At 43.4% G+C, this 12,446-nt stretch overlaps 1 protein-coding gene and 1 long non-coding RNA gene across 3 annotated transcripts in view; one reads left to right on the plus strand and one right to left on the minus strand.

The window, feature by feature from the left end:
* LYPD6 (LY6/PLAUR domain containing 6) overlaps positions 1 to 9,449 on the minus strand; it is a 132,583-nt gene extending 123,134 nt beyond the window's left edge. Inside the window, exon 1 of one of the 2 annotated variants that reach the window (XM_070768152.1) lies at positions 9,262 to 9,449. The gene's annotated coding sequence lies outside the window, so the exon portion shown is untranslated. Of the gene's footprint in view, positions 1 to 7,354; positions 7,394 to 9,261 lie in introns of those variants that run through there. The other variant, XM_070768163.1, reaches the window with a different exon arrangement.
* Positions 9,450 to 9,588: 139 nt separating this feature from the next.
* LOC139176377 (uncharacterized) overlaps positions 9,589 to 12,446 on the plus strand; it is a 32,501-nt gene continuing 29,643 nt past the window's right edge. The window contains exon 1 of the long non-coding RNA XR_011560790.1: positions 9,589 to 9,802. This is a non-coding gene — a long non-coding RNA (uncharacterized lncRNA). The remainder of the gene's footprint in view (positions 9,803 to 12,446) is intronic.

A 12,446-nucleotide genomic window follows, 5' to 3' on the forward strand; every position in this document is an offset into this window, starting at 1 on the left:
TGGCAGCAGTAGAAAATGAACCCTGAGCTGTTTCTCAGAACTGGGTGGAGTTGATGCTAATCCAGCCACATCTTACCTCAGTTCAGTCGCTCAGTTGTGTCCGACTCTTTGCGACCCCATGGACTGCAGCACACCAGGCCTCCCTGTCCATCACCAACTCCTGGAGTTTACTCAAACTCATGTCCATTGAGTTCCTGAAGCCATCCAACCATCTCATCTTCTGTCATCCCCTTCTCCTCCTGCCTTCAATCTTTCCCAACATCAGGGTCTTTTCCAATGAATCAGTTCTTTGGCCATCAGGTGGCCAAAGTATTGGAGTTTCAGCTTCAACATCAGTCCTTCCAATGAATATTCAGGACTGATTTCCTTTAGGATGGACTGGCTGGATCTTCTTGCAGTCCAAGGGACTCCCAAGAGTCTTCTCTAACACCACAGTTCAAAAGCATCAATTCTTCAACACTCAGCTTTCTTTATAGTCCAACTCTCACATCCATACAACTACTGGAAAAACCATAGCTTTGACTAGACGGACCTAAAACCACATTTTAAGTCAGCTGGCTGTCATTCCAACATATGACAATGGAACAGGAAGAAGAACCCTGGCTATTTGAGATTAAACAGATCTAGCCTTGTCTGGTTCTCTACTTAAAAAGTATCAGCCCTAATTATGTGTTGAAAACTCATTCAAAGAGTTTTCAATAGCTAAGAAGGATTTTGTATATCTTTACCTATATATGGCAAGTTTGATATATTGTCTTCTGTTTTATTCTATTAAGGATAAAGATCAAACACACTGAACATATGCTATATACATATAGCTAGGTAGCCACCATGTAAGCTAGAGAAAAAGAATGCTAATAAGGTAGTATGGAATTAGATATGAATAATTAAATGTGGCTGACAAGAAATGATTATTTTCTTCCTTGAACTTTTCTGTTTAGCAGAAATTAATTCTATACACTTCTAAAAAGCATGGTACAGCTTAGTGTGAAAGTGTGAAATAGCCAGCTTTTTATTTTCAGGTGAGCAGATGGCTTATCTAACTTTCTCAAGTCCTGGTCATAGTGATTGATGGCTTAGAGTCTGTTCTGTAAAGACCCTCAATACCTAGAGTGTATTCCTAGGAAACAAAAGCAAGGAAGGGTCTTTGAGGAGAACAGTCACAGTTGGCAGTATTTGTTTGCTCTTGGTAGACATTCAGGGACTAAAGGCACATGGCAATTGTCATAAACTACAAAGCCAAAGGGGCCTCCCAGGTGGCACTAGTGGTAAAGAACCCACCTGCCAATGCAGGAGACTCAAGGGAGGCTGGTTCAATCCTTGGGTTGGGAAGATCCCCTGAAGTAGGAAATGGCAACCCCCTCCAGTATTCTTGCCTGGAAAATTCCACAGACAGAGGAGCCTGATGGGATATGGTCCATGGGCTTGTAAAGAGTCAGGCATGACTGAGCACACACAGCACACACAAAACCACAACCTATCTCTTCCATCTAAATCAATCTTCTGCAATTCCCCCTCTTCCTCCTCCCTACCCCCCAGCCCATCCCTAAACTTTATAGCTTTTTCTCTATGAAAGCAGTAAGTCTCTTCAACACACTCATTGAAGGCTTACTCTGTACAAGACAATGTACTCATGCAAGCATTCAACAGAAATAAGACATGATGTATATCATAAGCTAGAATGTAAAAATCAGTACGCTATTATGAAATACAGTAAAAGAGAAAAATGTACATTGATGTAAATCAAGAGAAAAGACTTCTTTGGGAGGACTGCGTTTGAACTAGGCCTTGAAGGACTGAAAAGAACTGTCAGTTGGGAAGTAATGGACGAAAGGACACTCCTGACCAAGGACACGTCTGACCAAGGACAAGTTAGAATTGCTACAAAAGTTTCTGTGGATCCATTCAGTTGGGTGACTGGGAATATGAATTAAAAGAATTCCATCAAGGAAAATCTTTCTATGAAGTTATACATAAAAGAAAACCCATGTATTTCTAATACCATTCCTTTGATCTTGTATGGAAAGACCCTACATCAATGCAGAATATTACTTCTATTAAAGTCACTATTTTTAAGAGTTAATATTTTTAGAACACTTGAAAGTCAACTTTTCTATCTTTAAGACAAAAAAAATTTAAGAAATTAAATGTATTCTACATGGATAATCAAGTCAAAGAACAGGAAGGATCTACATAGTAAGAAAAAAACAAATTCCAGGGAGATATGTTAGATGTTTTAAATTTCTTGTTACAGATCTCCAAGAACTCTGTCTTGTTAACTCAGTTTCTTCTAAATACCAATATTAAGGCACAGTTTTATTAGATCAGTATTATTGGGTAGTTTTAAATGTCAAAAAATATATGTTGGTTCCTACTCACCTGGGAATTTAATTAGTGTAACCCCTTGATTTTATAGTTGAAGCAAATGAAGCCCAGACACTGGGTGCCTAACTTGCTAAAGGTCAGTCAGCTAGTTAATAGTAACCAGTTAAATTGGAGGAAACTATATAATTTGCCTAAGGACACACTTGCCTAAGGTCTGGCAACTGGTGGGGCTGGAATTTCAACATGGGAGATTTCTGGCTTCTAAGGTTGTTCTACACTGCTCTCTCTCCCAATGGAAAACTAACAATAATCCCTCATAAGCAGGTAGAGTCCTGTAGATGAAAAGCCATACAAATAAAAAGTAGAGTAATAAATGCTATTATTACAAGTGCAAGTAAGTGTATATTATCTAAATTGCTTTAATGGCATAAGTGACGTGAAGTGAAGTCCCGCAGTCGTGTCCGACTCTTTGCGACCCCATGGACTGTAGCCTACCAGGCTCTTCAGTCCATGGGATTTTCCAGGCAAGAATACTGGAGTGAGTTGCCATTTCCTTCTCCAGGAGATCTTTCCGACTCAGGGATTAAACCTGGGTCTCCGCATTGTAGGCAAACGCTTTACCGTCTGAGCCACCAGGGAAGTGGTGGTGGAATAAAGAAACAAGTATTTCTAGGCATCGTGATGCAAACAATGTGTACATTTGCTAGTTTATATACTATTTGGTACTTTTTAAGAAGGAGGGAAATAAGATAAGGACAATGCAATCTTTATTTATCCTGCTTTTTAGAGCATAAAAATATTAAGCAATATATTTTTGAAAATGTTCACCCCAAATACTACTGCCCAAACACACTAACTGTATTGTATTTAATCATTTAGAATGCTTAGAGATACTTGATAATTCAAGTAACATTCATGATTGTTTTTAAATGTCAGACATAGGACAATCCTGGCTTTAAGAATTCTTATACCCATGGTTTTTAAAAGGTCTATGAAAAGATGAAGATTTCACACCCAATGCTTCTGTAATGCTTCTGCTTTGCCAACAGTCCATTATGTGGTAATCATTTAGGCATACACCTCAATGTTTTTTGGAATCTATTTTTAATTTTAGCCTTCATCCTCTCTTGGCGAAAGAGAGAGTAAGGATGAGTGAGTGGGATGTAGGACAGGAGATAGAGGTATTATTAACACATAGTCTTTGAGCTTATTACTTCCTGTCTGAACCCCCTTGCTTTCAAATATCAACAGATGTGTTTTAGTTTTTTATTTTCATGAAAAATAATCCAAGTTCACTGTATTCGTAACTGTGTGCATGAGAATTTGACTTCTGGTATGTCTAGCTCTTCCTTTGCAGCAACCTCAAGAGGGTAAAAATGTCAATTAGCCTACTTATTAATGGTAACTAGTCACCAGTTATATATTATGAGTAGACTGAGAGAAAACTAAAATTATCTAATGAGGACATTATACATTGGGCTTCTTTGAGGGTCACGAGTCTGGAAACTGGACACATCCCTTATGAGATGCTGGAAGCTTTGTCAACACAACTGTTACAAGAGATATCAACTTCCATTAACTTGGTTCGTCATATCCTGACGGTGGTGGGTGGTGCAGTTGCTAAGTCATGTCTGACTCTTTGCGACCCCATGGACTGTAACCTGCCAGGCTCCTTTGTCCATGGGATTTCCCAGGCAAGAATACTGGAGTGGGTTGCCATTTCCTTCCCCCAGGGAAGAGGGTATTGTGCCTGCTTGTGTGCTAAGTCACTTCAGCCGTGTCCGACTCTTTGCAACTCCATGGACTGTAGCCCACCAGGCTCCTCTAGTCCATGGAATTCTCTAGACAAGAATACTGGAGTGGGTTGCCATGTCCTTCTCATATCCTGATAATTATGGCAAAAATGGAACGTCTTTTCATTTCCCAGTTCTCACTATCTAAAGAAAGCACAGTGTTCATCTTCAGTCATACTTTTTCTTAGTACCAAATACAAAAAAAAAAAAATTTAAACTTGCTGCCTTTCATATATAGGGAATTCATGGGGCAAATAGAGGCACTTTTTTCAACTTACAGATTTGCAGAAGACATAAAAATGATAATCAGATGAACCTTTCTTAAGACTATATGAAATCTATAGGCTACAACACTATATCTTATTTTCATAATACTTTTTTACTAAGAGCAATACACGTTCATTGAAGAAAATCTGGAAAGTACTTAAGTAAAAGAAGACAATAAAAACACTTGTAATCTCATACACACTAGTAGTGTACTGTTAGTTGCTCAGTCGTGTCTGACTCTTTGTGGCCCCATGGACTGTAGACTGCCAGGCTCCTCTGTCCATAGAATTCTGCATGAAGAATACTGGAGTGGATAGTCATTCCCTTCTCCAGGGGATCTTCCAAATCCAGGGATCAAACCCGGGTCTCCTGCATTGCAGGTAGATTCTTTACTGCCTGAGTCACCAGGGAAGCCCTATAATCTCATAATACCCAGAGACAATTACTATTAATGTATTGATGCATTTCTTTCTATATAGAAAGATGAACAGATAAGTACAGAGAATTTATACAAACTTACTCAACTACACATTTTAATAGTATCACACTAATATAAAATTTTATATCCTTCTCTTAACATTGACTTTAACTTGGTGGACATATCTTTCAAAAGAGAGCTGTGAGAATATTATCCAGCTATTTTGACTGCTGACAGGAATGGAATTTAAAACCATTTCCTACAAATGTGCTTGGGATTGCTTTTCCCAAGTACACTTATCTTCAATCTTCCATTTTGACTTTAATCTTCTATTATTTTTCTTCCCATTTAGGTTGTCTTTTAAATTATTCCTATGGTTCAACTTTATCAGCATAGTTTTCACTTACTCTTAAGAACTACATACCATCTGTAGACATTTATAAAAGTTAAAATAAAACCATCCCCAAACTAGTTCCCAGAAGAGCCTACCTGTCCACTCAGAAAAGTGTCTATTTATCTCCAGTTTGTTTCTTGTTCCTTGGCCAAACAAAAAAGTCCTGAATAGGGAGAGAACCAGGATTTGAAATCTAGTCAAGCTTTCTGAAAGCTTAAAACACATACCCTTTCTGCAACACTTTAGCTACAAATATATTCCCTTAAACTCTTAACACGTGATTTCCCCTTTCTCCAAAATAAGTTATATTACTGTAATCTATGTTCACTTTGAACACTGATCTCACAGTTGTCCATAGGGACATGGATCTGGCTTGATGGCTTCAGGGTCCTCCCTGAAACTCCTCCCCTGACAAGAGCCCCTCAAGTCTTCCAGCCAATGCCCTGGAGAGCTGTCACTTACACACTAAGGTTCAACACACTTGGATGATGACCATCTTGGAGACTTAGTATCTAGTCTGTTGATTAGGTCGAGAATATCCTTGGCACTTGCCATTTCTCAATCTATTATTTACAGTGCATTTACTGCCTGAGAAAGCCTGGGTATAGGAATATTATTCAGCAAAAGCAGAAGCTAAGAATTCATTTACATTGTGTTCTCTTTTTATATATCTGAGTGTATGTCTGGTACACTGCAAGCCAGGTACTTCTACAATTCTCATTTCACAATATATGAGTCTTTCATCATTATTTTGGGGATCCATTGCAAGAATTTGTCCGCATTCATTTTTGGCTACCTCATTTTTAGTATGTTTGGGATCTGTCACCCTCCACTGTCTTAATTTAGTAAACTGACCCTTCAAATATTTCTGCCTACATTAATGCAAACAAAATTAATACTACTCATCTTAATAAATATTATGTAACATATTATGCAATGTATCTTGAACAACAGTTGTCCAAGAAAAGATCTGCAAATGATGGATTTTTAATAAATAATCATGTAGGCAGATAACTGTAAGCTCCTTATTGCTAGCTATGCAAGTAAAAACATGATTTCTCTTTAATCAATGTCTTCTGTTGCATTTGCAAACTAGTTAATGAGGATTTCAGGACTTTTGATAAGTGGGTTCCCCACCCCCCAGAGTGGTTCTGGGTTTATTTAAGTAATGTTTTGTTCAATTCTTTTTAAAATTCAAATGACACTAACAAAACAATCATTTATTAGAGCTTCACTATAATTGTCTATTAAACGTATGAGGAGTTTCTACTTACAGAGTTGCAGACCTACATATTTCTCAAACATCTCTGCCACTGTCACTTGATTTTTCTGAAGCATTACCCTAAGTACCCGGTGGCTCAGCAGTAAAGAATCCGCCTGCAATCAAGGAGACATGGGTTCGATCCCTGTGTCGGGAAGATCTCCTGGAGGAGGACATGGCAACCCACTCCAGTATTCTTACCTAGGAAGTCCCATGGACAGAGGAGCCTGGCAGACTACAGTCCATAGGGTAAAGAAGAGGATAAAACTGAAGTGACTTAGCACACAACATAAGTACAGGGCTTCCCAGGGGGTGCAAGTGCTAAACACACACACACACACACACACACACACACACCCTGTCTGCCAATGAAGTAGACATAAGAGCCACAGGTTTGATACTTGGTTCAGAAAGATCCTCTGGAGAAGGGCATGGCAACCCATTCCAGTACTCCTGCCTGGAAGAATCCCAGGGACAGAGGAGCCTGGCAGGCTACAGCCAATGGGGTTGCAGAGTTAGACACAGCTGAAGTGACTTAGCACGAAAACACCATAAGGACATCATTCTTTAGGGTTTTGATTACTTGTATATTTAACAACTCATTAATAAAAATAATATGCCCCTTTGAAAAACATAGTTCCTTAAAACCCATTATTAGCTTTCTCCCTAAATGTTTATCAGCCCACATATCCAGTGGGAGCTAAGTGGTACTTTGCAGAGAAAAGCCTTTTGAGAATGGTACATAATGGTTCCGTAGCCATGGGTTGAATAGTAAAAAAAAAAAAAAAAGCTACAGAAATCAGAACCAGGAAATAAGGAAGCCCAGCATGAAAGAAGGAAGAGAGGGAGCAACAGAGGGAAGAACTTGGGGAAAAAACTTGAACTCTGCTATTCACCTTGGAAAAGTACTCAACTTCTGAGAGCTTCAGTTGTTCCACCTGTAAAACAGGGGTGATGAAAATATGACTTCCTCACAGATACTTTAATAGTAGATCTCAGTGTGCCTTGTGAAGTTTACAACATGATGCAAAGTATGGCTTTTTACTTGGCATCATTTGCTATAATCAGTCCCATTTATGCATTCTGTGCTATAAACATTCATCTCATAAAGACTGTGGACAGCTTCAAAAGGTAGACCCATGCATTGTAACTACCTTTTTTGGCTTGGAAGCACTTCTGACATTTTTAACTCAAAAAACTAATTCACAATTTTTAACAGCATTTGTGTGCCACAAGCTCAGAAAGCTTACTGTTTGTTCTCATGACTTGAGTCCTGCAAAATCTCTTTTTAAACAAGGAAGCCTCTTTTAAGTCCTGTTTCAGTCTGGTGCCTTTGGTCAAGGTGGAAACTAAAATTGAAAACAGATAGATGTTTTACATTTAAATGGGTTTAACATAAATGTGTATTAAGCCATTTCATGGACTATTGCACAAATATCTTTTGCAAACTTGGTACACATGAACACATATACAGTAACCATTAGTGTCTTCTAGAGAAATAAGCTGCAGATCCAAAATTTTAAAGAGCTACTTCCAGTTCCTCTCACTGAAAGAAAATGTAATGTCTTTAAGGGAATTGCTCTAATAATATCAAGGCATCTGAAATGGCTGGCCAGAGCAGAACAGAACAGAGTGGATGTCACTGTAAGTCAATTTAACAAGAAATAAGCTTCCCCCTGGAGAATCTAAACTCCCTAGTCTCCGACAAAGAAAATTGAATTTTGGAGGTCACACCTTGGGTAGGTTACCAGAGGGAGAAGCTTAACATTCTTTTTGTCATATGTTCTGGTAGATCAACACTATTCTACCAACAAATTCCCTCCTAAACATTGCTCCTTCCTCAATTTTTCCTCTCCCCCACACTCCCTCCTCCAAATTATAACAAGTCTTTGGAATCCCCTAGGAAATGGCAAATCATTGTGACACTTCAGATGCCGGGACCCACGCTGGATACAACCATGCTCAAACATCCAGTTTGGAACCTCGTGGAGATGAATAGGATCCATGCCCCATGCCGAGGGCAGGAGCTGGGGACGTGAAACTAGTGGGATTGGGGCGGGGAGTCAGAGCGAGTCAGATTCACCAGAGCTTTAGGCTAGCCTGTTTAGCCAAATGTAATCAACGGAACTGCTCTTACTGGAGAGAAAAGCAGGTCGCCAAGTCAAGCCCAGGCGAAGCTCTGGCTCCGTGGGTGAATGACCCACTCGCAAAACTCCCCCCGAGTGGGTGATCGGAGGGCCTTGGGCGTTCGCGCAACGGCTGGAAGCGCCCCACCTCACCGCCCCTTCGGCAGCTGCTCTGGATGGGCGCAAGCCGGGCCACCGCCCACCCCCATCTCCATCCCACCCCCGCCCACCCCGCAGCAACATGTGGGGTGCTGCCACTTCGCCGCCCGGGGTTCTCCCTCCGGCTGGAGTTCCTGGTGGACGCACGCTTGGCCCTGGGAAGGTGCTGAATTACTCTGGGGAAGATTCCTCCAGCGTTGAACTTGGCAGCTCCTGACATTTCCATTCCACCCCCAGCGCTCAGGGACTACACACACGCCCCTCCGGACTTGCCCAAGCTGCGCGCAGTGCGGGCTACCCACTCGGAGGCAAAACATCGGAGCGGCATGCAGAAGCGAGGATCTCAGCTCCGCCGACCAGGGGGCCGGGAGGGTGTGGGGGTAAAGGACTGTCCTAGCAGAGGGTAGTTGCAGGGACTCAGGTCACTCCGTGGTTGGTCGAGGCCCCGCAGTAGATCGGGCGGCTAGCAGGAAACCCCTCTCCTTTTGTGCTCTCCCGGGAAGCCAGCCTCTACTCACCCCGGCTGCACGCGGATTCCGGCCGCCAGCGGCAGCCCGCTGCCCCATCCCACGAACACTGCGGCGCCCCCAGAGTGTGCAATGCGGAGCCCCGCCAGCGCGCGGCCGGAGCCGGGGAGTGCAAGGAGGGAGAGAGGGAGCGAGGGAGGGAGGGGACTAGGGAGGAAGCGCGGCGGGGAGTGACAGGGCGGCGGGGGGCGCGCGCGCCACTCCCACTCGCGCCCAGCACTCGCCGCCGCCCGCCGCCGCAGCCGGCCAGCCCGGCCTCGCGGGCCGGGAGACCAATCAACGCGCGGGTGTGTGTGTTGGGGGTGGCGAGTAACCGAGCCCTCCGCGGGGCGCGCTCATTGGCCCGGGGCGCGCGACCCAACTCTGGGAGAGTCCGCCTGAGAGCCCAGTGTGCAAACTCCCGCCGACCGGAGCTGTCTCCCCGGCGCAGGTGGGGTTTCCCGGCTCCGCGCTCTGACCTGCTGGTCCAGTCCGCAGAGTTCCGCTGACGGAACCGGGAGGCTGTGAGACCTGCTCTTGAAACGCGTTCGCGGTGAGCGTTCAAAACCAGCAGTGTTTGTTCAGGTTGCACCGACCCCTTCCTGTTAAGGAACCCTTGCGCCGCTCCCTTACCCTGGCCGGTAGCTGAATGAGGGAAAGCCCGGCCGTGTAAAAATGGCCCCAGCCAAAGCCTACTCCCAGGCTTTGCGAAACCCGATGCACCTAAGAACCCGAGCTGAAAAACTTAGTCGAGCACCTAACCCAGGGCAAACCTAGACCTCTTGACGTGTGCAACAGAAGAGCAACCCCTCGGGGCGGGCGACGGAGGGGCGGAGAGCCGGGGTGGTGATGGCCGATCCTCCTGAGGAAGCGAGAGTCGCGTTCTGGGCTTTGGTGGGGAAAGCTCCCCCTCCTTTGCCAAACATTTCTCTCAGAGCCCCCCACCCCCACCCCCCCCGCCCACCTTCCCCTTGGTGGTATTGATTTTTTTCTTCCCTGGTGTAAATCATGTTTGACTCTCGGGGACTTTTCAAGCCGGAGCCTCAGAGTGGAAGCTGAGCACGGCCCCACTTCCCCCTCCTCCCCTCCGAGCTCCGCCGAGGGCTGGCGGGGACTGGGGTTTTTTTGTTTTGTTTTGTTTTGTTTTGTTTTGTTTTTTGGTGTGGGGGGAGGGGAGCTGATGGTGTCCAGGGAAGGTCTGAAGGAAGGACTCCATCTGCGAGCCGGGAGCTCGCCCCCAGCTGCCCCACCTCCGCCAGGTACCTGACCTGCAGGCTGCCTTTGCTAGGACGGCCGCCCCGGTGGCTACATTTGTTTGTCCGTCTTTCAGCCGAGCCCCCTACCCCCGCACCCCCCATATCCCCGCTTCCTTGGCCTTTCTCTTTGAGCTTCTTTTCAGGCAGACCTCCTTTGAACCTGCCTGCCTCTGCCCCTCCTCGTAATCTACTCCTGCTCAATATAAAAATATCCTTTCTTTTTCTTTTTTTTTAAACTTCCCTCCCGTTTCCCCTATTTGGAAGGGTTTTAGATAATTTTTTTTTTTATTCACAGCTTCTGGACCTCAGAAAGTTTTCTCTTACTCATAGTTGATGTGCACAGGTTCACACAAGCTCTAGATTCAAGTGGGCAAAAATAATTATCACTCCTTTAGAAAATTTGGACACGGGAGGTGATCACTACGGTGTGCTGTCTTCCTGCAGGGCTCAGCACATTGAATGAATTGAACATGAATTAATCAGGCGGAACCTGGAAATGTCCCTCAGTGACCCGGGAGGTTACCTGTGGGAATCTGGTACTAATGAGAACGTGTCCTGGATGGTCATCGCTGCCTTATTTAGTTTCCAGGGAAGAAATTCTATCTTGGGAAGTTCACATCCATGTACCTAATTCACTTTTTTTTTTTTTTAAACTGACTCAGCTCGCAGTATAGTCAAAACTTAACATTTGGGCTCAAAATTAAGTTCAATATATTAATGCTGTTCATAAGACTTAAGTTCTTTGTGGGGATAGCATCCTTAGGATCTATTTTAGAACAATAGGCACTCAAAATATTGGAAGTGGTTTATCTCTGTGAACTGCGACAACAGATGAATTTTTTTCTTCTTTATACTTTCCTGAATTTTCTAAAAAATATGTAATACTTATTAATCAGGAAAAAATATAATTTGTTAATTCCCTACATACAGTACTCTCCAGGCATCAGAAGAGCTGAAATATTAAGTTCTCCTTCTACTTCACCCTTCACATCTTTTCAGTCACCAAGTCCCATAAATTTGGTCTCCTGGAATAGCATTCAAATCTGTCTCTCCACAGCATCTCAACTGCCACTGCCACACCTATCATCTCTTATCCGGGCCTCAGCCATAGTCTTAACTGCTCTACTGATCATGTCACTTAAAAGCTTAAGATCCATCACCCTCCCCAACTCCATTGCTGTGAAGTTCAAACCTACCTTGGTTGACAAGGCCTTTCATTCCTGTCCCAATCCCTGCCTTCCATTTTGGCTTCATGCTGCCCTACACTTCCCTACCTAGGATGATTCTACCCTACTGCGACTTTTTTGTCCTTCCCACAGATGTTATGTGACTTCGAGTCCCCATGGCTAAGACTGTATAGTGCTGCAATGCCCTTCTCTTCCTCTCCAGCCCCACCCCCGCTGCACCAGTAAGTTCCTACCTCTGCTTCAAGACTCACTTCAAATGTCACCTTTTTAAATGAGATCCCAGAGCAGATTTAGCAACTCTTCCTCTCTATACTTCAATAGCAAACACTTATTTTATTCAACGATTGATTATCCAGCTCCTATTATGTTCTAGTCACTATGAAGAAAACATACATTGTATTTATACTGCTGGAACAGACTATGAGAGACAAACATTAAGGCCTGTCACACAAATAAATAATTGCAAATTGAGATAAGTGTGATGAAACTGCTACCTGTGCAAAAAGAAGCATGGTTTACTTTGAACAAATGCCAACTATAGTTCTTACCACATTGTGCTCTAACCTGTTGATTTGTTTGTCCAGAGCTCTAGTGCCCATCATATTCATCTATGTACTGACATCCAGAACACAGTGCCTGGCTCACTCTAGGTGCTCAGTAAACATTCTTAAAGAAATGAAAGGATAAATAAGTGAATGGGTATTCAAAGCCTCCACGAAGCATTTCATTTATTTACATACTACAATCGACAGAG

The sequence above is a fragment of the Bos indicus genome, chromosome 2, assembly GCF_029378745.1.
Source record: "Bos indicus isolate NIAB-ARS_2022 breed Sahiwal x Tharparkar chromosome 2, NIAB-ARS_B.indTharparkar_mat_pri_1.0, whole genome shotgun sequence".
Classification (NCBI taxonomy): Eukaryota; Metazoa; Chordata; class Mammalia; order Artiodactyla; family Bovidae; genus Bos; species Bos indicus.